The sequence below is a fragment of the Macrotis lagotis genome, chromosome X (assembly GCF_037893015.1).
Source record: "Macrotis lagotis isolate mMagLag1 chromosome X, bilby.v1.9.chrom.fasta, whole genome shotgun sequence".
NCBI classification, from domain to species: domain Eukaryota; kingdom Metazoa; phylum Chordata; class Mammalia; order Peramelemorphia; family Peramelidae; genus Macrotis; species Macrotis lagotis.
In genome coordinates this window covers 565,424,183-565,446,907 of record NC_133666.1, presented here as the reverse complement: position 1 = coordinate 565,446,907, position 22,725 = coordinate 565,424,183, and positions in this window count along the sequence as shown.

The window sequence follows — 22,725 nt, the reverse complement described above, 5'->3', positions numbered from 1 at the left end:
AAAAAAAAGACTTTGAAAATCAAATGAGGGAGTTGGAATAAAAACTAGGCAAAGAAAGGAGAGAGATGCAGGAAAAACATGAAAATGAAGTCAGCAGCCTAGTCAAGGAAATCCCCCCAAAAATGCTGAAGAAAATAGCATGCTAAAAACCAGCTTAGGTCAAATGGATAAAACAGTTCAAAAAGTTATGGAAGAGAATAAAGCATTAAAAAGCAAAATTGGCCAGATGGAAAAAGAGATAAGAAAACTGAGGGGAACAAATCCTTCAGACAAAGAATAGAATTCGGGGAGATTGATGCATTTACTAGAAATCAGGAATCAATACTTCAAAACCAAAAGAATGAAAACAGAAGAAAATGTGACATATCTCATTGAAAAAACAATTGATATGGAAAACAGATTTGGGAAAGATAATTTAAAAATTACTGGAATACGTGAAAGTCATGATCAGGAAAAGAGCCTTGACATCATTTTCAAAGAATTACTACAGGAAAATTGCCCTGATATTCTAGAAGCAGAGGGCAAAATAGAAATGGAGAGAATTCACCAATCCCCCCAAGAAAGAGATCCCAAAAAACCAACCCCTAGGAATATTATAGCCAAGTTCCAGAACTCTCAAGTCAAAGAGAAAATATTACAAGCAGCCAGAAGGACACAGTTCAAATATTGTGGAGCTGCAGTCAGGATCACACAGCAGCAACTACATTGGAAGCTGGGAGGGCTTGGAATATAATATACTGGAAGGCAAAAGAGCTTAGAATGCAGCCAAGAAAGAACTACCCAGCAAGGCTGAATGTCCTCTTCCAGGGAAAAAGATGGACTTTCAATGAACCATGGGAATTTCAAATGTTCCTGTTGGAATGACCAGAGCTGAACAGAAGGTTTGATCTTCAGATACAGGACTCAGGTGAAGCATGGAGATTGGAGGAGAGGGGGGAAATATGAGGGACTTAATGAGGATGAACTGCATGTATTCCTGCATAGAAAAATGACACTGATAATACTCATGAACCTTCTCAGTTAATAGAGCAGGTAGAGGGAGCTTTTATCGTTGTAGCTCAGGAGAAAGCTGAATTCAAAGATAAAATATGGTGTCAAAATGGAGTCAATCGAAAAAAGGGAAATGGAATGGGAGAAAGAAAAAGGAGAGGGGGGAATAGGCCAAGATATTTCATATAATTAGATTTTTCTTTATTACAATGAGCTATTGCAATGATATGGAACGGGAAGGCAAGGGGGAATGAGGGAATCTTCGCTCTCATCAGATGTGGCTAGAAGAGGAAACAGCATATGTACTCAATATGGGGTATAGACATCGAGTAAGAGGCGGGACAGGAGGAAGGGGTGGAGATGTGAATGATGGAGGAGAGGATGGACCATGGTGGGAGAGTGGTCAGATATAACACGTTTTCTTTTTTACTTCTTGCAAGGGGCTGGGATTGGATGCCCTGTCTGGGACCATAGGACCAGGTGGATGCTGGGCTTAAGGGGTAGTATGGGGGCTCAGGGCCTCATGGTCCCGGAGCCGGGGATCTGTCTGCTGCGCCACTCAGCTACCCTATAGCAGAGTCAGAGTGGAAGGAGAGAGAAAATACAGTACATGGTAGTGGAGAAATATGAAAGGGGGGAGTTGCAATCAGCAATGGCAACGGTGGAAAAATATGGAAGTAACTTTTGCGATGGACTTATAAAGAATGTGATCCACCCACAACAGAGTTGTTGGTGTTGGAACAAAGACTCAAGCACATTTTTTATTATTATTTTTTGGAGGGGTGCATGGCAAATGGGACTGGGTGGCCTGCCTGGGGCTGCATAGCAGGGTGATCGTTGGGTATCTGAGGCCAGATTTGGACCTGGGTGCTCCTGGTTCAAGGGCCAATGCTTTTGTCTGCCACCCAGCCACCCCTATTATTACTATTTTATTTTATTTTGGGTCTTTTTTTCTTTTTTTTTTTTTTTTTTGCAGGGCAGTGGGGTTGGGGTGGCTTGCATGTCTCACGGCTGGGTGATTGTTGGGTGTACGGGGCCGGATATGGGCTTGGGTGCTCGTGGCTCCAGGGCTGGTGCTCTGTTCATTACGCCACCTGGCCATACCTACAATTATTACTATTATTTTTTTAATTTCAATTTTATTCTCTCCCCTTTATCGCTCAAGCAAGTCTATATTTATGGGGGGAGGGGTATTTCATTTACTCTTAAACAAGAATATTTTATTAATGTAAAAAAACATTTGTACAAATAAATAAAATTTAAAAAAAAAGATGGCTAGGTGGTACAATAGTGTCTTGGTCCTGAGACGTCTTTTCTTGACATTTAAATTTTGAAGCAGAGAAATCAATTACATGATCAAGGATACATAGAAGTAAAGCAAATATTTTGTAATGCACACCTCTGTTTCTCTATGTGTATGCGTTAATATACCTTTTCTATACTTGGAATGCCACCCCCCGAGACATGTGTTTACAGTAACAGGCTATATGTTACATGTTTTTAGCTTGAATTTTAAGCATAATTCTCCTGGATTCCCTTATTTATTTTATACAAGGCTGAAACTGCTGAAAGGATCAGGTTTAGCCAAACAGAAGTTACAGGCTTTTGTTTAGTACTTCTTTTTCTTAATGTTTGATAGGTTTTTCTTCTTAAAATTATGTTAATATCTGGTAATTTCCAAGTCAAGAGAGTTATATTTTTCAGTTCTTAACAGCATTTTTCAATACAATGACTTTGCAATAATATTTTAAATAATTTTGTCATTTTATATTGATTGCATTCAAGGCCTATATATGGAGAAATTGTGATTAAATTGTATATATGCTGTTTCCTCTCCTAGCCACCTCTGATGAGAGTGAAGATTCCCTCATTCCCCCTTGCCTTCCCCCATTCCATATCATTGTAATAAAGAAAAATCTTATTATATGAAATATCTTGGCCTATTCCCCCTCTCCTTTTTCTTCCCCCCATTACATTTCCCCTTTTTTCTATTGACTCCATTTTAACACCATATTTTATCTTCAAATTCAGCTTTCTCCTGTGCTTCAGCTATAAAAGCTCCTTCTACCTGCTGTATTAACTGAGAAGGTTCATATGAGTATTATTTGTCATTTTTCTATGCAGGAACACTTGCAGTTCATCATCATTAAGTCCCTCATATTTTCCCCTTCTCCTCCACTCTCAATGCTTCGCCTGAGTCCTGTATTTGAAGATCAAACCTTCTGTTCATCTCTGGCCATTCCAACAGGAACATTTGAAATTCCCCTGGTTCATTGAAAGTCCATCTTTTTTTTCCCTGGAAGAGGATATTCAGCCTTGCTGGGTAGTTCATTCTTGGCTGCATTCTAAGCTCTTTTGCCTTCCGGTATATTATATTCCAAGCCCTACGAACTTTTAATGTAGTTGCTGCTAAGTCCTGTGTGATCCTGACTTCAGCTCCATGATATTTGAACTGTGTCCTTCTGGCTGCTTGTAATATTTTCTCTTTGACCAAGTTCTGGAACTTGGCTATAATATTCCTAGGGGTTGGTTTTTTTGGGATCTCTTTCTCGGGGAGATCGGTGGATTCTCTCCATTTCTATTTTGCCCTCTGCTTCTAGAATATCAGGGCAATTTTCCTGTAGTAATTCTTTGAAAATGATGTCAAGGCTCTTTTCCTGATCATGACTTTCATGTATTCCAGTAATTTTTAAATTATCTTTCCTAATTCTGTTTTCCATATCAGTTGTTTTTTCAAACAGACGTTTCACATTTTCTTCTAATTTTTAATTTTTTTTGGTTTTGCAGTAATGAATCCTGGTTTCTCTTACATTCATCAATCTCCCTGAGTTCCATTTTTTGTCTGAAGGATTTGTTCTCCTCAGAGAGTTTTCTTATCTCTTTTTCCATCTGGCCAATTTTGCTTTTTAAAGCATTCTTCTCCTCCATAACTTTTTGAACTGTTTTATCCATTTGACCTAAGCTGGTTTTTAGCATGCTATTTTCTTCAGCATTTTGGGGGGATTTCCTTGACTAGGCTGCTGACTTCATTTTCATGTTTTTCCTGCATCTCTCCTTTCTTTTCCCAGTTTTTCTTCTAACTCCCTCATTTGATTTTCAAAGTCTTTTTTGAGCTCTATCATAGCCTGCGCCCAATTTCTGTTTTTTTCTTGGAGTCTTTAGATGCAGGAGCTTGTGCTTCCTCCTATTCAGACTGGGTATTTTGGTCCTTCTTGGGCTCATATGCAAAATATTTCTCAATGTTATTCCTCTTGTTTCTCTGCTTGCTCATTTTCCCCCCCTAAGCCTGCTTTAGGGGTGCCTGCTGAGCTTTTGGGACACTCCCACAAGGGTCTCAGTGTGTGAGGCTCTGTCCTCCCTCCTGGTCTGTGAATGACCATATGCGCCCCCCCTCTGTCACAGAGCTGAGGTGAGGAGGTGGCCCTGCTGTTCTATGGGGGGCCCTATACTGCTATCAGGATCTGAATGTGGTCAGAGCCCCAGATTCCTGTTCCAGAGGCAGAGGACAGAGCTCTGCAGTCTCTCTTCACTCCCCTCCCTACTTTCAATGGTCTCATGCCCTGGGGGCTCCTGCTTACCAGCTCAGCCTGCTTCTGTTTCCTGGACCTGGGCTGTGGTGGCCATGCTGCTCTCTGTGTGCCCTGAGGGCTGGACTTCAAGTACTTACTCTGGCATCGGTCCCCTTCTGTTCCCTCAATTTGTGCCAGGTGCTCCCTGGGACGTAGCTCAGGAAACTCCCCCTGCTGCTGTGAGCCATGGCTCCCAGTGCCCTGGGACTGCTTCTGGGAGGCTAAGTTCTTTCTCTCTGCTTGGCTACCCCTCTGAACCTGGGGAGCAGAGCCTTTCTGCTCTTTTCCAGGATACCTTGAGTAGGAGAACTGCCTCACTGGGTCCCTCTGTGGGTTCTGTCTCAAAAATTTAGAGTCCTTAGTTTCGAAGATTTTATGAGAAAGCACCAAGACACGAATCCACTCTTGTCGCGCTGTTTAGCACTTCTTACATTAATATATTCATGTATTTCTTGCACTAAGGTACCAGATCTGGGTATAGTAAATCAGCTAAAATATCATTATGAATGGATAAATCCTTTCTGTTGGTGTTAACAAGGGGTAAAACTGAACTCCACACATTGTGTGATAATTTGATATGGTAGATCAAGTACCACAATCTGTAAGAGGAAGCCACAGTTAGTGAGTTTGAATTAGACTTCTGACACTATTTGATCATGAGTAAGTTTTTCAATTTCATTCTATCTCTAAAATGGGTAATACCTGTAATCCCTACATATCAGGGTTATTGTGAGACTTAAAAAAGATAATGTAATAAAATATTTTGAAAACCTTTAAGTACAATTGTTTCTGGGCTGAATTTTCATTGTCCTTTCCAGATGAATCACAGCCTGATCCCTTTATGTAGAAGTAAGCTAGTATGAGGAAATGTGAAAATCCTGCAATCTTCTGAAAGCTGAGAACTATATCAATAGACAATTGTCCATATCTCCCAATCTAATCCTAGACTTCCTTGATTTGAGTCATCACATTTAGTGGGTTGTCAGAACACCTAAGGGTCACTATAAACCTAGTGTTTGGCACATCAACAGAAATCTAGTAGACCTTTGGTATCCAATGAAGCCTTCTTTATCATTAATTCTTTAACTTGACATTCAAGGCCTTCCATAATTTTGTTCCCTACTTGTCTATGTTTACCTTTCTTGAATACACTATATTCTATTCTCCATTCATCAGTTTTGTCTTGTTCTCTTACTAGAATGGAAAAGAGGCCTTTCATTTGCAAATGGAGTCTATTCCAGAAGAAGAAACTGGAAAGAGTTGGGCAATGGAAAATAGTCCACTTGGTTAGTGTATATAATATACCATGAAGGGAATGAGCAGTGAGACAGGAATGGAAAAGTCATGGAAATGGATTATAGATAACTTTGAATACCAGGCTATAAAATCTGGATACCAAATATCTACTTTGGTGAGTTCCATTGCAAGATTAAAGATTACTAGAAAAATGTCAAACCAGCTTATACAACAAAAACTTGGTATAGATTTTAGATAACATCTTTCACTAATCTAATACCACTTTAATACAGAAGCTGCATTAATGGAAGAGGAAAGGCAGATTTTGCTGTATATGTGAGGTTGTTTTGATTGAGAAGTTAACAATGGGTATGCCAGGAGGAGCAAATTATAGAAGCTTATTAGAAGACACAAGAAATGATTTTCTTCAATCTTATTCTATTTCTTTGTTCCTATGTCTTTTTTCTTTGCAAGGCAATGGGGTTAATTGACTTGCCCAAGATCACACAGCTAGGTAATAAGTGTCTGAGGTCAGATTTGAACTCAGACCCTGATTCCAGGGCTGGTGCAATATCCACTGTGCCACTTAACCACCCCCCCCATTCCCATGTCTTTTAGAAACACTAGTTTCATTTTTACTGGGAGCTAATAATGGTAGGAGAGTGTTTCTGTTTCCTCTGTTGATCTTCCTCATTCATTCATAGTTTCTTTTGTTCAACAAGTGATGCCACTGAAAGTGGCTGTCAGAGGTTAAAGGTATTAATACATCACTAAGGATTCTCACAAAGTTGGCAAATACATTTGAATGTTAAAATCTAGCAGTGGAATTAATACAAGAAAGAAGGGAAGATTTTGACTAAACAGGAAAATAAGGTCTTCATACTACTGCACGTGGTTGATAGGCACTGATTCACAGGTATTTATTCATTGGTTTCATTCTGTTATTCAATAAGGTAAATGTTCATGCATGCTGGCTTAAAACTTGAATATTGACATGGATATGACTAGAACAATGGAAAACTTTTTATCTTTTCCTCCCTCTGTATCATCAGAACTTAATTCAGTGCTCAACATATAGTCAAAAGCATTATTAAGTCCTTATCGTGTTAAGGGCAGAGAATACTTGTTTGCAAGGAGTTCACAGTCTAATGACTAGGCAGCATTTCATAAAAGCTCACTAACTGATGAATAATGAATGAATGATTGATAGATTGTGTTTTATAACATAAAGTGCTTTGTATGCATTTTCACAATTGGTTCAAAAAACGAACTGATGTAAAATATTATATGAACTCATGATTTTAGACATTTTCTTTGCTGTTTGTAGCTCACTTTTTAATGTACTGTGCCTCTTATCCAGATCCAATACCCCTCCCTTTTCCCTGATTGGTGAATGTGTTGGAGAAAAGTATGGAATAGATCCCGGAAGAGTAGCTTTAGGAAAAGAAGTCATTTAGTGGAGCCAGAGTCATGACAGACAAGTCTGGTTGCTGCCTGGGTCAATCCAGGACTGAGCAGTCAAGTCCAGCCACAGGAAGAACAGTAGAGACATCAGTATCTGAAACTATTGGTTTGGGTGAACATTCAGTTTCCTAGGGAGCTTTAATTAGGCATTTTGACTTAGGAAATGGCTCACTGATACAGCTTTGTTTTGTGTATTTTATATACATAATTCATACCCAGGCATCTTTAATTCTCACAGACATCAGCATCCTCTGTGAGAGCATTAATTTCCTGGAGAGGTAGCACAAACATTGTTATGTTTTGTTAATTTTTCATTTCACGGGTTTAATAAACTGTTTGACTTTTAGAAGCTGTAAGAAATAACATTAATTTAAGGCATCTCCTATTTTGGTTCTAAAACTGCATCCCTTGTGCTGACTTCAGTTCAGTATCATGGGAGAGACAGAACAGCGCCAGACAAAATAATTTTGTCTTAAGTGTTCTGATGGTACATTTTGGGACTGGGGCAGAGAGGTGGAGGATGGTATGGAAATTGTGTGTGTGTGTGTGTTTAGATATTTTTAGTAAGAAGACAGCTTAGCCATTTTGATACATTCCAGATAAATCAAGAAAGTGAAAAATTACATATATATATGTGTGTGTGTGTGTGTGTGTGTGTGTGTGTGTGTATGTATATAAAATGCATTAAAGATAATGCTTTAAAAGTGTGTTTTAAATAGAGCAGTTAGGTGGATAGGTGCCTCAGTGGATAGAGTACCAACTCAGGAATCAGGAGGACATGACCTCAAATCCAGTCTCAGTCACTTAATAATAATTACCTAGCTGTGTGACCTTGAACAAGTCACTTAATACCATTGCCTTGCAAAAAAAAGTCAATAAATGAATTAATTTAAAAAAATATGTGCTTCAGGTAGTTAGGTTCCAAGCTGGATCATATCTTAGAAAGTTGCAGTAATAGTATTGATGATATGATCATAATTTATCTTCACAGGGATGAGAAGAGCAACAACTAGATGGTTTTGCTTTAGATTCTAGATCAGAAATTGAAGCTTTGTGATCCCTCAGTTGGGTGTTACTTAACTGATGAAGTTCCAGTTCCCACCTTCGTGCCTCTGCATTGGCTGTTCCTTACACTTGGAATACCCTCCTTCACCTTTACCTTTAAGAATTACTCTCTACCTTCAAGGTTTAGCTTTTATGCCACCCATTTTCTCCCAGATTCTTTAGTGTGTTGTTGTTGTTGTTGGTGGTGTGTGTGTGTGTGTGTGTGTGTGTGTGTGTGTGTGGTGTGTGTGTGTGTGTGTGTATGTGTGTATGGTTTCTTCACTGAAAGGGCCACTGCTTTAATGTTTCAAAAAAACAAAAAAATAAGTTCCTGATTAGCTATATCTGTGTTGGGTTGACTAAGGAGCCCAATAATGGCCTATCCTAGTAGAAATCTTCTAGTTTTTCTCCATTTCTGTGCACACATTTGTACTATTAACCATTGTTACCTGTTGTATTTGTACATTCCATTGATAATGGGAAAACCTGAAAGAAGGGCAAATTGAGTACCTTAAATCCATTTATTTCATGTTATTAAAATAACCCAAAGCTCTTTAATTATGTAAGCAGTAACAATTTCCTTTAGTGAAGGAACTATATATAGTTATATATGTATATATATGTGCATATATATATATATATATATATATATATATATAACTAAAGATTTTCATAGAAATCATCCAGTCCAGTCACCTCATTCTGTAGCTGAAGAAATTAAGGAATAAAAAAATGTGATTTGCCCAAGTTCCCTTTTAGTAGACTTTGGATTCAATCCTGGTATCTTGAATCCCAGTCTCATTCTTTTTATATTGTCTTTGTATAAGCAAAGTTTAGAAGGTAGGTACTAAGGCAGGAAGGCTTGAGTATCATTTTGGTTATTATTATTATTATCTATTGAGGAAGAAATTCTAAAACTTGTGGATACATAGTAGAGCTATGGAAGTCATTTTTGCATTCAAATTAACCTGTTTGATGATTTCACCTTAAATTCTCTGTGATAGCTTACAAACTAGTTTGAAAAATTCTGTGTGGACAGAGAATGAAGAGTCATTTGAACCCTTTGCTCTTTTTGCTAGAGAAGTTGCCCCAGATTCTTTATTTCATTTTCTTTTTGAATGTCTTTTTGCAGTGAATGAGCAAAATTAACTAACTTTTCATGGTATCTTAGTAACTTAGAATTTATGTTGAAATGACCCTAAGGTTATCTACTCATAATTTTGAAAGCTAACATTTAGATAATCCTTTAGTTTTATAATGAATGTTCTGTATATTATCTCATTTGATCCTCACAACAACACTGTAGTGTTGATGCTATTGTTATCCTCATTTGACATACTGGGAACTGAGACTGGGAAAAATTAGCTGGTGTCTAAAGCGAAATTTGAATTCACCTCTTCCTGATGCCACCTTCCACACTCCATTCACTGTAACTGCTGGCTACCTACCAGTCCCCTGAGATCTAGAGAAATGAAGTGACTTCTAAGGTGGTCACACAGCTAACAATGTCAGAACTCAAACTCAGGTCCATCATTTCCAAATAAAGCATTCTTTCTACTGTACCATTCTGCTCATTCAATCTTTTGCTCCCAGTGATTTGATTGCTAGTGACTGAGTCATTGTTCACTGAAAATCCACAGGTCTTATATGTAATTCCACTAGTCGTCATTCAATAATAATAGTCACAATAGCAATTCCCAGCCTTTGAAAGGTCATTTATGACATTTGGAGCACTTTCCCATGTTCTATTTCATTTAGTCTTCCAACAGCAACTTTGTGAGGTGTTAAGTATTTCTCTTCATATTTATATTATTTACCATTCATTCATTCATTCAAAAGTCTTTTATTCAGTGCCTATGGTATGTAAGGCATTGTGTTGAGATTTAATAGAAAAAGAAACTAAAAACCAGTTCCTGCCCTCTAGGAGTTTATATTCCACAAAGGAAAAATGATTGGACTCGAGCAATTGCAAAGTACATACAAAGTAAAGAAGAATGTAGCACCCCCTAAGGGATGCATCTTGGAGGAATCAGCCCTTCAGTGAACAAGAAAGAATTACAGAGTACTGTGGATAAGGAGGCACCAACAGCCATTAGGATTAAGAAAGGAAGTCTCTTGTGTAAAGATAACTAGGGATTGCAAGAGGCAGAAATGAAGAGGCAGAGCAAGGCAGAGAGATAGAAAAGACAGAAAATATTTTGTTTGGGAAACAGCAATAAACCAATTTGTATGGAATATACAACAGATGAGAGGTTGGGGAATCAGTATGGAAATCAAACTTCTTCATTTTAAATCTTATTCCTGAGTAGAACATTATTAACAGTATGGTATACTATAATACAACAATTCAAATTTACAATCCTCTTATTTTCCTAGGAAGCCAAATTAGCTTATTAATGATTTATTTTTTTTAAAGCAAGATGACATATTAAAGCATTTTTCATGTCAACTTTGTGTCAAAAGAAGGGGAGGTGAAAGAACTAACATTTTGTTCCTTTCAACATTCTAGTTGTTTGAATAGAGAGCAAATAGCAAGAAAGAATTTCTTTTCTTAGCTGAATTATCCTAAGAACACTCTGCTCCAACATCGGCATGTCAGTGGAACAAGAGATGGTAATACAAGATGCTCCAAGAGACTAGAGGTTTTGTGTGTTTGAAACTTCGAGTCGGCTATAATGACTAAATTGTAGAGAAGCAAAACTAATGTTTTTTTTTATATTTACCCAATGTTTTTTTGGGTCCCGTCTTCTAGGAGTGAACAAACTCCTTTTGTTTCATAGCCTCCAAAAGTTCACCCTTCAATCGTATAAAAGAGTATAGGAGAGGATAGCTAAGAACAGAGTTTACACCATGATAGACCAACATGCTGCCCAAGAGAGAAATACCAGAGGTATACCCAGGCACAGGGAGGTTTGGAGAAGTTCTTAAAAATTTGTTTAAATGGACTGTTTTCATGTGTGATATATGTGTGTGTGTTTGTTCTTTAGTCTTTAATTTCACCATAAAAATGTAGTAAATACGTTGTGATAAACTGAATAGCAAATCATGTCTCAGAATCATATTTACAAAGCAATATTTGTCTCTTCTTAGGAATCAGCTTTTGATTTTTAGTCAAGAATGATCATGCTGGTTTCTTATGTATGACTGGACAAAAAGTATGTGGTTGTGTGTTTTGGCTTTTATGTTCCCGGATTTCTAAAGGATGCTCATGATAGCCAACAAAGACATTTTTTATAAAATTGTACAATGTTAATGCTGGAGATCCTTTAAAGGTACCCCCTTATTTTACAGAGATGGAAATGGAAGTGAAATGACTTATCCAGGATCACAGGAAACAATGACAGAGCTTGAGAGGAGGGGGATGGAAATCATGCCAGATAGAGAAACTGGAAAGGTAGCTAAGTAGTGGAGATCTGATAGGTCATAGTTAAGCTATTAGGAAGGGAATTGAGTAGACTTGTGTTCATTGTATCCAAGGGAATGATGGGGAAACTGTAAAGAGGCAGGTTTTGGTTCATAAGAAACAAAAACTAACAATCAGAGCTTTTGGAAACAGGAATAAGCTGATGTAGGAGGCAATGAGGTTAATGGAGGTCTTCAAATAAAATCAGATAACAGAGATCCTCCTGCAAGGAGATATTATTGTTCATCTAAAGGCTGGACTTGATTAATCTTAACCTAGGGTCTGTGAACTTTTAACAAAATATTTTGATAATTATTTCAATATTATTTTTCCTTTCCTATACTATGTATTTTGTTTTATGCATTTAAATAAATAATTCTGAGAAGGAATCCAGAGGCTTAAACATGTCTTGAATTCTCATACTTCTTCATTTCTGGCTTCTCTGATTTTCTTCAAGGCTCAGCTAAAAACCCCACCATCTATTAGAAATCTTTCAAAGTCCCTCTTAATACTACTCTTTTACTTCTGTGATTGTCACCAGTTTGATGAGGTTAAAGTTGTTCACTCATGTCCAGCTCTTTGTGACCAGTGGGCCATAGCACATCAATATTGTCCATGACATTTTTCTTGGCAAAGATACTGAAGTGGTTTATCATTTCCTTCTCCGGTGGATTAAGGCAAACAGAAGTTAAGTGAATTGAACAGGTTCACACAACTAGTAAGTATCTGAGACCAGACTTGAACTCAGGTCTTTTTGACACTAAACCTAGCACTCTGTTCCACTGAGCCACCTAACACCAATTTATACCATATGTTTATATGTCGTTGCTTGCCTGTTGTGTACAATATAAACTCCTTGAGATTAGGGACTTCTTTTGGGGGGGAGGAGGGGAGGTGCTTTTCTTTTTATTCTTAGCATTTAGTGGCTGTTATTAGGAGAAGTTTAATAAATGCTTGTTCACTTGATGAGATTGCCAGAAGAATCTATGATACAAAAAAAAGATTAAAATGAAATCATTGATCTATTTTGTAAGATATTTTCTAATGACCTTAGAGGCCCTTCCCAATCCTGAGATTAAATCTTCTGACTCCTAGTACAGGTAGCATCCTCATATAAGAAGAATTACTGTCATGAATTATGTAGTTATGAATATTGTGTTATTATTACTAGAGAGGCAAGTTGGGTGCTGGAGAAGAGAATCTCACTGGGTACTTCAGTGGTAAGCTTCAACAGAACATTTCCTCCAACTATGCTGGTTCTGTAGTTCCTCTCAATGTTCACTTCTTAGACAAGACCTTTTCTTATCCCCCAAATTTTAGAGGTATCCTCTATTCAAAATCACATATTGAGTTCTATATAATTTGTATTTGCTCATCTATAAACCTATGATTTTACCCCAGTGAAATTCCTCAATAACAAGGATTGTTTTCTGTCTTTGTATTCTCAGCAGAGCCCAGTGGATTGACATATAGCAGACATTTGATAATTGCAGGTTGAATTGAATTCACAAAGATGCATGAGAAGGGTTGTTTGGAGGTTTTTGAAAATGACTCTAATAATCAACTCTAAGAAAAATATCATCCTACCTACTTTTTAATGTTTTTGTCTACTATTATGTTTATATTTTGACAGCCTGATTTCAGGAAGATTGAATATTGAACACAAGCAAATCAATTTCTGGAACAGAAAAAATATCAAAATTCATAGAACAGGAAAGAGACTCCTTTCCAAACTTCCTTATAATTACCTAAGATAAGGTTGGGAAAGTAATAATTAAGCTGATAAAAACAAGAAAGGAAGGAGTATGGCAACAAACAAAAGCTTTTCTCCATTTTATTTCCATTGCTTTTCATTTGTATAACTTCACCCTGGAAGTTAAATTTAAAATGTAAATCATGTTTTAACATATATTATTACCAAAATGGAAAACACATACACACATACAATTCAAGATATCAGTATCAACCAGAGATGTGAGTGTTGGGAAATCCACAAAAGCACTGTTATGCAATAATTAAAGAATTTTTAAACTGAAGATTAAATTGGAATGTTGTTATAAACACCAAGGGAATAGCCAACATTTTTCTTTGTATCAAAAGAAAACTCATTTCTAAAAATAAGCTTGCTCTTTGTGATGACCCTCTCAAATTGTTCTAAGTGATTCCATTCACTGATGAACTATTGAGTCTGTGGTCCTTTCCTGTAAGTGGTTTGCTCTTTGATCCTGTAGCCTTTAATCAAGGTGTGGAGAAACTGGAAAAAAGCATTAGTAAGTGCAATATTGGTTTGGGGGTAGAGGCTCTTTTGGTATCACCTTGAAAATAAGTGCAGCATGGATGAAAACGGTTTCTGTTTCCTTTGAGATTTCCCTCAGTGCCTCAACTTTAGCAAACCATTGCTAGAAGACTAAATTTGTAAGCAAGCAAAAGTCATATTTATACATATACTAAATGGGACGGGGGGGGGGGAAGTCCCTGACTGGAAATTGAGGGTAGGAAGAGGGGTTGTAGGGTGTTGATGGAAAAGGAATCGACCCTTGGGGGGGTCTTAGAATTCATTCTCTAGTAAGGTTAAAAACAAGGAGGGTTTTTGGTTTTGTTTTTTTTAAGGATTTTTTTTTTGCAAGGCAGTGGGGTTAAGTGGCTTATCCAAGGCCACACAGCTAGGTAATTATTAAGTATCTGAGGTCGGATTTGAACTCAGGTACTCCTGACTCCAGGGCTGGTGCTCTATCCACTGTGCCACCTAGCTGCCCCAACAAGGAAGTTTTAATGTTTATTTTAAATGTGTTTTTATTCTGATCACTTTAGGGAAAAGTAATCCTTACCCAATTTTTTTTATATCATGATGGAATATGTCTTCAGACAGTGTTACTCAATCATGATACAAGTTTCTCATTTTTGTTGCCTTTTCTGTTTTCTGGGAAGAGGTATAACTAGCTAGGACTTTATCAACATTCAGGGAAATGTGTTTCCATGGGAGGTGCGTTGTCTTTTTGTGGGGGGATTGAGGGGGAAGACAGAGTCTGGGATTGAGAGAAGGAGTCAAGTCAAAGGTTCATGGAGGTTGGAGGGTGCACATCCTCAGCCAGTGCAATTAATCCCAGGTCACAAGGAACTAAAAGAAATGCAGTACCACAACGATTTCATTCTGCCATGATAAGGTCTGATCAACTGAAGTTCTCAACCTTGGCTTATAGATGCTGGGACTTTGGGGGAATTTGGGACCCTGAAGACCCTTTCTCCCCCCTTAGTTTTCTGCCACCACCACCATCACCATACAATTCCTTGAGTGGATGAGGACTTAACTATTCTTATTTTTGTAGGAAAAAAATGACTAGATTGCTTTTGAGTATTGCTATGAGATGTGACTTCCCCAAAAGTATTGTTTTTCAATTTGTGTTTAATCTAAAGTTTATCTACTACATTTTTAATCCCATATAAACACGTACTTCTATTTAAAGGCAGCCCATCATGGTGTCATGTCATGTCAAGGCTTCTTGGCTTGGAGTCTGAAAGTCCTGGTTCAAATCCCTACTTTTCTTGGTTTCATTCTTTTTCTGGTTCTGCATCTTCTTGACCTTAAGCTAAGTGTAGCTAAAAGTATCACACCAGGAAAGCTGATTTAGAGTGATCAGAATGGTTGGGGTAACATTGTTTTATGCTCTGAAGAATAGATAGATGGAGCCTTTTATAAAGAATATTATTCTAGGCTAAGTAGACATTAATTAACTGTGATCTAATTGTGTATGTTGCAGATTTGACTTAAATTAATGAGGCTTCAGCATCTCTTCTACTGCCTCCTGGATACTTCAACTGAGATATCATACCATCTTAAACTTAAATTGTCAAAAACCAAATTCCTCACCTTTCCTCCACTGTTTCCTTGGACTTCCATATGGACATAGTTTTTTAATACTTTCTCCCATTATAATATGTAAAATGAGCTAGAGAAGGAAATGGCAAATGACTCCAATATTTTTGCCAAGAAAATCCCAAAAGGTGTCACTTAAAGTCAGACTCGACTGAAAACAACTAATGAGCTCCTTGAGGGGAGGATCTGTATTTATTCCTCTTTTTGTATTGCTAGAGTTTAGCTCAGTGCCTAGCAAAAAATAATTATTTAATATAAGTTTATTAACAGACTGACATTAGCTCCTTCCTCCTTGATTTCATGGATATGCCAATGGTACCTTCATTTTTCCAGTCACAGTAGATACCCATTCTTGTTCCAGTTTGATCATTTAACAAGTTCTGCAAATTCTCACTTTCATCTTAGATTTCTATTCCAGTTATCTATATTTGTCTAGTCTTTTTTTTTTAACTGTCACACCTGGATAGCTACAATAGCTGCCAATCCTTTAATGTCACTTCTTGTGGCCTGATAGATAAAGAATGGGGCTTGGAGTTAGAACGATTTGTTTAAATCTGGGCTCAAACACTACTAGCTGTGGGACCCAGGACAAGTCACTTAAAGCTCAGTTTTCTCCAGTGTAAAATGAAAATAATAATAGTACTTACCAGTCAGGGCTCTTGTGATGATCAAATGAGATACTATTTGCAAAGCACTTGGCACAGCACCTGATGCATAATAGGTGTTTAAGAAATCCTTCCTTCCTAGGGCCTTTTGCCAGAAATGTAAATATGATGCTGTCTAGTAAAAAAAATTAGCAGCATTCTCTATGTAGCAATTCTATTTAGTAAAAACTATAGGATAGCATTTGAAAAAGTGCCTTGGAAACCATGAAACATTATTCAAAGATAAAGTATAATTGTTAATGTATTAGAACCACTTTCCTCCCTTCCCCTTTCTTTCTCCTTGCCCCATCCCCACCTCCTATACATACCCTGCAGAAAAAATAAGTATCTGTAAGGTTGAGGAAAGAGCTAAGGAAAATGTGGAAAGTGAGAAATGTCAAAGTAAAGTGAAATGGCGTCTTGGCAATTGAAGTCTTTCTAGTGTCCTAAATAGTTTTTAAAAAATTAATATTGAGGATATAGATGGTAGAATGATCCTCACCAAAATTCTTCTTTCTCTGGTTATAACATGAGTAATGTGGCAATAGTGAAATGCAGAGCTTGCACAGGACATATTATGCTTCTCATTATTTTAAAATTATTTTGTGAAGAATAGAAGGGTAGAGTATGATGTTATAGGATCAGTTTTCAAATGAAACCTCTGAGATTCTGAGAACAACCAGAAGAGACAAGGACCTTGGGTATATGCCATATGAGGATAATTAATGAAACTGAGGAGGATGGTTAACCTAGAAAAAGACAAATGGGAGGGGGGTGGGGGAATAGGGGAAAATGATAGATAACTATCTTCCAGTATTTGGAGATTTGTCATGTAGGACAGGAATTAAAGTGGATATGCTTGGCACAGAAGACAAAACTATCAGGAAGATGGCAAATTTAAAGTGGCTGAAAGGCAAAAAAAAAAGTCCTTAAACACAGAGCTTGCCAAATGTGAAATAGGCCACCTTAATAGACCAAAAGGGTATCCTATCAAAAATCTTTACTAAGAGATGATATCAGCATTCACCATATCAATAAATCACTCTATGCCATATTAAAATAAAATTAATATATGTGAATATATTTTATATACACAAACATAAAGTCATATTTATTTGTTGAGAAGAATTCTTTTCAGGGCATGATTTGGACTAATGGATATTGAAATTCCATGATTCTGTGAATTCAAACTAGAGAAAGAAGGGAAATGGGTATTTATTAAATATAAATTAAAGACTAAGTGCTTTAAAATATCATCTCATTTGATCCTCATGCTAATCTTTGGAGGCAGATGCTAATGTTAGCTTCCTTTCACACTTAAGGAAACCAAAGAAGACCTACGTTAAGAGACTTGCTCAGAGTCACCCAGCTAATAGGTAACTGAGCTCAGATTTGAATTCAGGTCATCCTAATTCCAGTCCAGTGTTTAATGTATTGCACCATCTAGCTGTTTTCCAATTTCTGGTACTGTACTGCCATCATAAATCTCTTTTTCCATAAGCAAATCCACATGACTGAACAGTTTATTAATACTTATTCACTAAAATACTGTTGGCTAATTTCATGAAAATATCTTCATGAGAAAGAACTTTGGATTTTACTCTTGGATCCTAGACTTTGATGTCCTTCAGAAATAAGCCACTTTCAGTTATATTAAACAAATCCATTGGTCTGTACCTGCTTGTTATCAGTCTTTAGTATTGTCTGCTCCTACTAAAAGCATTTTCATAGATTAAAGATCATAATTTTAGAAATGGAAGGAAACTTTGAGGACATCTTTTGTAACTCCCTTATTTTGCAGATGAGTAACTAATGGCAAAAGAAATTAAGTGACTTGCCCACTATCAGACAGTTTATTGTATTTATGATGAGATTTCCATTCAGGTCTTCCTGAAGTTCATCAGTCTATCCACAGTTTTGTTGAGGGGGGAGGGAAGTTTGAGGTGATTATTATTGTTACAGTTGCTTTCATTATTGGCTCTATTTATACTGTATCTTTTATTAAAGTTGTATTTAAATCCTCAATGGCTATCACAGTAATTTGCACATAGTAAGTATGTAAAATTTGTTTGTTGATTCATTAAATTTGGAATAAAAAATCTGTGTAATTTGGATAATAACAATAATATAACATTTATATAGTGTTTTAAGATTTACAAAAGAAGTACTTTACAAATATTAAATCATTTGATCCTCCCTAGAACCTTGTGAGATAGGTTCTTTTGTCACTTTCATGTTACAATTAAGGAAATTTGCTTTTAAAGTGACTTGCCCAGAGTCCCATAACTTAGTTTCTGAGATCAAATTTCAACTCGGTACTTACTGATTCCAGGTTCAGAACTCCATCCACTTTTGCCACATAGCTGCTATTCATTAGGAGTGTGACCTTAAGCAAGTTATTTAATTCTTTAAGCTTCAGTTTCCTAATCTGTAAAATGAAGGGGGTTGGAAGAAATGACTTCTAAAGTCCCATCATCCAGCTCTAAATCTATAATCATATAATAGAATGTCAGGCCTGGAGTTAGAAAAACCCATCTTCCTAAGTTCAGATCTGCCCTTAGATACTTGCTGTGTGACCCTGGGCAAGTAACAATTTGTTTCCCCATTTGTAAAATGAGCTACAGAAGGAATGGCAAATCACTCCAGAATCTTGGCCTAGAAAACCCTAAAGGGATCTCAAAGAATCAGATGCAATTGAAAAATTATCAAACAACAACAATGTGACTGACACATGCTCAAAAATTGTTTTGCAAATATTGAAGATTCTTACAATGAGAAGGAAAGTAACATGATTTTCATAAATGTATATGAATTATTTTATACAGAATTAAGTTTCAGATTAGGAAACAGAGAGGTCATGTGAACTTGCCCATGTCCCATATGCAGAATACATCTACGCAGCATTTCAACTCAAATTTTTTTTCTAAGTTTAGCACTACTCAACATCCACTAAACCAGTTTAAGTTCCATGATCAAGAATCCCTTCTAAAACATAGCCAAGTGGTCATATAACCTTTGCATAGAGACTTCCAGTGATGGAGACCCAGATTCCCTTTCGGAAACAGCCCATTACATTTTTTGATTATTCTAATCATTAGAAAGCTTTCTCTTATGTTCCTAAATCTGCATATTTACAACTTCCACCCATTCAACCTAGTTTTATCCTCAGGGCCAAGTAGAACAAATCAAAATTATCTTCTACATGACAGTCCTCCAAAAATGCCCATCCCCATTCCACCAACTTTCTCTTCAGTTCCTTTAATAGATTCTCACATGTCTTGGTCTCGCTTCCCTTTACTCTCCTGATCATACTTATCTTAATATGTTCCTTGTAATTTCCTCACTAAAATGTGACACCTAGGACCTAGATGTGGTCTGACCAGGGGATACCAGTTTATCATCCTAGTTTTTCTGTAAGCTATACTTTATTATGTAACCTAAGATTGTGTTAACTTTTGGGGATTGACATATCAGATTTAAAATGAAGCTTTTAGTCCACTAAATCTTTCATACAAACTCTTGTGTGAATGCTGAAGATTGTAAACTCCTTTAGGGAAATGGCTGCTCGGCCCCCTGCTCAGCCACATACATCTTTGTAACCTCAGCATATTACACATAGCAGTCACCTAATAAATATATGTTTACTTGAATCGTGTATTTTGTACATAACAAATCTGTTTCAGTCATTATTTCTTTCTCATTAAATATATACTTGCATGCTTTGTCTTTCCCCTGTGCATATAATGATATTATGAATTGTATTATTAAAACCAATGTTCTTTCTTGTTAAGTGAGAACTTCTCCCAGCATTTTTAAAGTATGCCTGATTGGAATCTTTGCAACCTCAGCTTAAAAATCCACAATTCCTTTTGAATCCAGTACAATGACATGATTGCCTTAAATGAGACAAGACCCAAAGAAACTTGGCACAGTGTTCCAGAAATAACTTAGTAATCAGTATTGGAACAACCAGAAAGCAGATAGGCATTGGGCATTTTCCAACTCATTTCTACTGGCATTTGGCATCCTAGGGTCAATGGGCATCAGAATTTTAAAAGCTTGGATCCTTGAATTATTCTTGAGCTCTATTTTGTTAGTTTCCAAGTCAGCAAGAGAATTCCAATCAATCATCAATGTAAAAGACATCTGGTAAAACAGTTGATACCATCTACTGAAATTCCCATAACAATATTTTGAATTCAGTGTTGCATGAACCTTATTAACTGCTTTTGGTAAGGGAGAGGGATGGGGTTTAGATCTATGATTTTTATTGCTATAGAGTACTCCAAGATGAGGAAATTCTTAGTAACGCAGGTAGGCATCTTTTCTGCAACCTGTAGCCTTAGAGAGTTGCCTGGACCATAGAAAACTTAATTAAATTGATTTGCCAAGGTCACAAAGTCAGTATGTTGGTAATGAAATACTATTATTTCCATCTTTGGTTTATAGTACAGAGAAGCTCCACAGTCATTTAATAGGAAAATGTATGGATTAAGAGGTATGGAAAAAATTTCCTCATTTAGAGTTTCTTTGGTCAAGCTGGTCTTCGAGAGAAGTTATAACTTTATGACTTGCTTGTCAGTAACAGGCCTTAAACATTCTCTTAAGCAATGAACAGACTCAGCTATGTGATAGCAAGGGACTCCAGCTATCTTTCCTTCATTTATTAAGCACTTACTTGCAAAACTGTATGCTACAAGCTAAGGATACAAAGAGAGGTAAAGTCCCTACTTTTGAGGAGTGAAGAATCTAATGGGGAAGATAACATACAATGATGTATTAAAAACATATATATATATATATATATATATATATATATATATATATATATGGTAAATTAGAGATGAGGAAGGAGAGCACCCTATGAATGGGGGGAGGAGGGCAGCCAGTGAGAATGCCTGGAATCAGAGATAGAATGTTTTGTATGAGGAGACCAGTGTCACTTCAGATTCTTCACAGAATCATAGAACATTGTAATTGGAAAGGAGTTCAGAGATCATCTAATTTAATCCCCACCTAACCAAGAATACCCTCTGTTATCTTGCCTGTAAAATGGTCTGGTGACTGAAGACCTCCAGAGAGAAAGAAATGCCACTACTGTGGTAATCATTTAGACGTCTCTAATTGTAACCTTATATGAAGTAAAATCTTATATGAAATAAAACTTTATCTCTCCGAGATTATTAACCATTCTTCTTAGCTATCTCCCTTGGATTAACTAGAACAAGTAGATCTTCCATGTGGCAGCCCTTCATATATTTGAATATCCTTAGTTCTTTCAGCTTTTACTTGGATGGTATAATCTCTAATCCTTTTAATTTAAATTACTGGTTCTTCTCTAGTTTTGCTCCAGATTGCCCTTCTAAAATATGATACTATAGCGCAAAACCTCAGATATGGTCTGACCATAACATAGTAAAATGGAACCATCAGCTTCCTGGTTCTGAACCCTATTCACTGGTTTGTTTGTTTTTTTGGTTTTTGCAAGGCAATGGGGTTAAATGACTTGCCCAAGGTCACACAGCTAGGTAATTATTGTCTGAAGTCACATTTGAACTCAGGTCCTCCTGACTCTAGGATTGGTGTTCTTTCCCCATGCCACCTAGCTGGCCCTGAACCCTATTCACTTAATGCATCCTGGGATAATAGTCTTGTTTATTTTGCTGCCATGTCATACTAATATTGACTCTTCAGTCTACTAAAAACAAACAAATATTTTTTCATACATTATTCTATTTCTTCTAGTTTTTTCCCACTTATAGTTTGGTGAAGCAATGAACACATTGAATATTTGATTCAAAAATAACTGAAGACAAAAAGAATGTGATTAATTTATTTACTAACTTTCCTTTGAAAGTTTGGGTATTGCATAATATAGTCAAAAAAGTGATTCCTTGGGATTTGAGCCTAGGATTGAATTTTATCTCTGAGTGACTGAATGAGTCATTTGATCCCTCCAGGCCTCAGGTTCCTCATATGGAAAATATGGGAGATGATCTATATCATCCCTAAAGATCTTTTCCAGTGCTGATTCTATTATTGAAAAGACTTGTTTTCCATAATTTCCAAAACTAAAACTCTTCATTATGTGAATAATGAAATCATAAACGATAGAAAAGGTAGTATGCTATGTTTAGAAAGTATCAGGAGTCCTGGAATTAGCCCCAACTCAACCTTGAACAAGTCATCTTCCCTCTCTGAATCTCATTTCTCTCATCTGGAAAATGAAGGGATTAGACAAGACTATCTGTAAAGCAAGTCTATCTGGCACCAATATTCTTTGATTTATTACTTATATTCTCTGAGTGAAATTTAAACTGAACATTCTGGGCAAGGGCTAAGGTCAGGAAGCATGTGTAGCTGGCAGTGAAAATACTGACTGTAGTAGAGGTGTAGGTTTTTGAATAGGGGAAGCATGACCCAATCATTAAATTTAGCTTGGATCTTAGCGGTGAAGAGCTGAAAATCAATCTACTTTTCCATAAATGCTAATTTGTTTCC